This window comes from Corvus brachyrhynchos, unplaced genomic scaffold, assembly GCF_000691975.1.
Source record: "Corvus brachyrhynchos isolate BGI_N302 unplaced genomic scaffold, ASM69197v1 scaffold245, whole genome shotgun sequence".
NCBI classification, from domain to species: domain Eukaryota; kingdom Metazoa; phylum Chordata; class Aves; order Passeriformes; family Corvidae; genus Corvus; species Corvus brachyrhynchos.
Genome location: NW_008238988.1, coordinates 5,360,973 through 5,366,084, shown reverse-complemented (window position 1 = coordinate 5,366,084; position 5,112 = coordinate 5,360,973).

Genomic DNA, 5,112 nt, shown 5'->3' with positions numbered 1-5,112 from the left:
CCCCCCCCCCCCCCCCGCCGCGCCCGCCGCCCCCGCCGGGGCTTCCCCTCACAGCCCTGCGGTGCCTCCCGCGCCCCTTCCCGCGGGGCTCCCGCTGGGATCCATCGCAGGCCGCGGGTCCGTGTCCCGCCCTGTGCTGGTGACACCCCCTGCGACCCCGGACCGCATCCTCCCTCCCCGGTCGCTGCTGGGCTCTGCTCCCTCCATCGCCCTCGCAGACCCCCGGCCCTCCGGTATCTCCCGTCTCTGGTGCCTCCGGCCTGGAAGCCTCCCACTATCCCAGCTTGCTCCAAGCCCTGTCCAACATGGCCTTGAGCACTTCCAGGGTTGGGGCAGCTACAGCTTCTCCGGGCGATCTTGCCGCCGTCACATTTAGGGAACGGAGCACCTCCCGCTTCATCTCCTTTGGCTTTTGCCCACCCGTAGCAGCCCCCGCTCTTTTTTGTATCCCCTTTTCTGCGTTCAGTGTGTCACAGGCTGCGTTATCCGCCCTTTCGCTCCCCCTGCGTGTCCCTCTGCCTTTGTAAGGCCCCCGGCCGTGTCCCTGTGCCGCTGGCTGCCCCTGTGTGAGCAGCCCCAGCAGGGACTACCTTCGTGTGCCTTCCGAGCACTCGGTGCCTTCCACCTCTCCGCTCCTCCACAAACAATCCTGCGCTCGGGTGAGTCCATCGGGGAGGTATTTTCACGGTGTTCCAGAGCCAGGACTTCCCTGCGGACGAGGACAGGTGGCAATGTGTGCTCAGACTGAGCCGTGCGGTGTCACAGGAGCCGGGTCAGCGCGGTGTCTGATTTCTGAACTTGGCTGAACTCCCCGGCGCTGACCCTGGACGCTGCTGATTCGTTTTTGTGTGTCACAAACAGCCGCGAGTGTCCCCCCCCCTTTGGTGGCCTCAAATATTTAATGCGAAATGTCACAGCCTGCGTGAGGGAAGCTGAGAGTGTCTGAGCTCTTCAGGCGTCTATAGATTGTCATGCATTTCTAAACATCAGCATTTATTTCTGTTTGAACAGCATTGCTCAGTGCTGTTATGGTGGTAAATTACCCGAAAAATGGGAGTGACTCTTTTTGTTGTTTTTGTTGTCAGGATTTAATACCCCCGTCATTTCAGAGCTCTGGAGGTGTTAGAAGTCATTTAGTTGTTCTCACAAAGTTATAATCACTTTGTATCTCAACACAAATCATCTACCACCCTGTGAGGCTTATAATTTGTTTGTTTTAAAATATCTTTTCTTTCTGGAGAAACCAATTGTGTTATCCACAGTTCTGTCTGAGAATGGTTAACTAAATTAGCCTGGGTGGCTTTTCATCTAAAATGGGTAAGGAGGAATGTGGGGTTAAAGTAAAAATAAAAGCAGAGCTCGCTGCCAGTCTAACAACTCTTAACTGATGAAAACTGAGATTATAATACAGTGTCTTTCAGAGTAGCTTTTATTTTTGGCTTTTTTTGTGATCTGTCTCTAAATAATGTGATGTGTAGTGTGTTAGAACTTCACATAGTGGGGATTTTCAAGAACTGATTCTAAAAACTAAGAATTCCTTTCAGCATACTACTTTTGTGTTTGACTTGATCTAAATACAAGATCATGTAAATAAATTCCAAGCTCTGAATACAAGGTAATAAATAGTTGAAGTGGAGGAAACAGAAAAGCGAAAGCCAGTGGTGAATGTTAAAGTTCTTGTGGAGGTAAATTGTTAAAAGCAAAGTGTGAGAGACTTAAGCCCAGTCCTTAAGACAGTGCTTTGGAGAAGCAAACTGAGGAAACTAAAGTCATTCTGCCCACAAAATGCAGATTTTCCTGGAAAGCAGAAGATCATCTCTTATCCATTGCAGCAAGGAGGCTCTTTAATGAGGAATGATCCCTAATATTTCAGGAAGCTGATGATGGGTGGTTTAATGCTGGCTTGGCAGATTTTTTTCAAAATACTGGGAATGGGAGGAGGGAGAACTTGGGGAATCCCTGGCTGACTTCCTGCTGCTCAAAAGTGCAGCTTTGCCTCTTCTTTAACTCAATCCAGCTGCCACCCCCAGCTCCCTTCTCCCAGCTGACACTCGTAGCCATGTGACAGCTTTATTAATAATAATAATAATTAAAAATAAAGCCACATCACTGGTTGGCTGCACAACATCACATTCCTTCCTGGCACATGCAAAAGTGTTGAGGGGAGAGAGCAGCCTGGATTGACTGGGGCAGGCTGCAGGGATGTGCTCTGGATAAATAGGTCACTTTTCCAGCCTGGATGTTGTTTGCCCTGTCCCTAATCCATATAGTGGTGTTAGGGATTGCTGGATTTTTAAACCTCTTGGCTGGTGGTACTTTTGGGAGCTTGGGAAATGCCGGAAAACCTGGAACTCATCATTCTGGCAAAGCTTTGCTGGTTTATACTGGGAATGTCTGTGAACCGTGTGTTCTTTTATAGGCTGGTGATAGTGAATATCTCTGGTTTATGAGTAATAGTGATTATATGTGATGTGGAACCATTTCTGAGCTTAGATATTTATGGGTTTTTTCCTAAAATCAGCGCATTTTCCGAGGTCAGGCCTCAAACTTTCTTAAATTTTAGAAGTTCTGTGTTACTGGGGGGAAAAATATGGCTAAAAACCCAGTAAAAAGGGTCAGGTTAATAACAATTAGTACATGTTGGCTTATTAGTACTGAGACATCTTAGTACTTCTGGAAAGAAGGTCAGTAAGGACTGGAATAATTGAAGGAATTTAATAGAAATTATTTTCCCATTAAATTTTAAACAAAAAAAGAACTAGGATATATATAATGAGAACGCAACAATAATTACCAGTTTATTTCTTTGTTAAAGCATATTTGCTTGCAATCAGGCTGAGCAAGCCAAGTGTTCGTGATGTATTTAGAATTTTTTTAGGACTCTCCATGGGTTTTGTAATTAAATTAGCAGCGTATTGACTAAGCAGACATATTTGCCTTTTTATTATGCATAAAAGCTGAGTTCTTTTTAGCACATGGGGATTTTTTTTTAAGAAAAGAAATTTACATTTTTGACAGCTATATTTAGTCTGAAATGCTAATGTATTTCTGACTGCTTTTTTTAACTATGAAGTGATGCAGTCTGTCTAAAGGTGGAACAAATCTATCAAACTTTTTTTACTCTCACTTTTGATAGGAAACACAAATAACCCCCTTAAAACACAGCTTTTCCCTTCCTCTGCAGACTCTTTAAAATAAGTAGGAAGCCTGTATCATTAGAATTCTTTTACCTGCCCACGTAATAGAGCCCAAAAAATGGAGAACAAACGCTGTGTTGTGCTGGGAAATGTAAATCAGGTGACAGATTTTGATCACAACTCTGTGGGATACTATCAGACTGCTTTGCATAAATCAGAAAAGTGCTCTGTGGCAGCTGAAGTTGAGCAGTCTGTCAGCCCTGATTAACTTGTGCCTCCCATCCAGGGAAAGCCCGGTGGGATCCACACAGGCACAGCAGAGCAGTTTGTAGAATTTGGGAATTAAGGTGTGTTTGGGGATTTTCATCTAAATGAGGATTGTCTCAGTATAGCCCAACTCATGAACTGACTAAAGGAGGGGTGTGAAAAAGTCCATTCTTGTACTGTTACAACCAGTTCTGATAATCCATATGAGTGTGGCACTCCTGGCACTTGGCTCTGTGCTTCCTGTAAGCTGAAGGATTCTGCCTCCCCTGCTTTATTTCCAATTTTATTGGAATAAAATTATATGAGAAGAGTTTTTATCAGTGCTGCTGATCCTGTGTGCTGATGGTGTTTAACCAGGTGTCTTCGGGACCAGTGTTAGAGAGTGGGGCAAATAAGAATTGTTCTGTTTCTACTTTCCATTTCTACTTTTCCTTTAGTTTTACCTTTTATCCTTTTCTGTGGCTTGTGTTTCTCTCTGCTAAAATAACCTTTCTTTCCCTGTTGTCCACTTCTTCCTTCCTCCGTGTGCTCTGTCGTTCCCACCTGCTGTTACTGCTCTTCTCCACCTTCCTGCTTTTGTATTCCTTTGTCTTTTCAATAGCAAAAATGTCTCTGGTGAGGCCTTCCCATTGTCTCAGTGCTCTTGACAAATACACAGAATTCCCTGTAAAACTGGTTCCATCCCTGTATCGTTTCCTGAGTGTGGTGGCCATGGGATGAAACAGCTGTGCAGGGGTGGGAATGTCACCTCACCCTTTCTCCAGCCTCTTTCAGCAGCCCTCAGCCACTTTTGGGGTAGCAGCACTGTCCAAACCTTCCCTAAGGTTGTTAGTGCCATGCCCATGCCTTGAGGGGACGAAAGGATTTGGTCTAATTTTGTAAATTTAATAGACTTGCACCAGGATTTCTGTGTGGGGAAAAATATATTTAAGCCACACTGGTCAGGCAGTTGCACTAAATGATAGCTATAGGTCCCTTCCAGCTGAAATAATACTATTTGTATAAAAACTCCCGTATTTTTAATGTAACTGTCCAAGAGCACAAAGCATGACTGAAACTGAAGACACAACCTTTCACTTCATTCCCGTTTGTAGCTAATTTTGAGGCTCTTGAGTACCACGTTTCACGGTGATAGATGTGACAGGTTTCAGTGATACTCAAATATTTTCCTTGAATATTCTTTCAGTACCTCGTTTAGTTTGTCTGCTTTCTTATTAAAAGATGGCAACTGAGCGTGCTCTGCTACTGCTTTACTATTTCAAGTTTTCTTCTGCAGTTGTTCCATTTTACAAATTGATTTCGATTTTTGTGGGGGTCTTTAATGATAACATCCCTCTCCTCCACTTGGTTGGGCTGTATAAAATATGTAAAATGCTTTCAAACCCAAGGTGTGATCTCATTTCATGGTGTAAATGACACTTAGGGCTGCCTGGGAATTAAGCATAAAGCCTTTGTGTCGAGGTCATTGTTGTGGGATCAGGACGCAGCCCCAGTCCAAGCTGCAGCCTGGGCAGGGGGATGACAGTGCTGCTGGCAGTTGATGTAATCCTGCCCTCTGAGTGCTCTCATACAACACTGTCAGGCTGTAATTTTAATTTCCTGTGCAGGGGTTAAAGGCAGAACCAGGAGATCGCTTGGCCAGAGCAGGTGCAGGAGCTGGAGCAGGTCAGAGCCCCTGGCTGGCGCTGCCGGTACCGGTTCTGTTTCT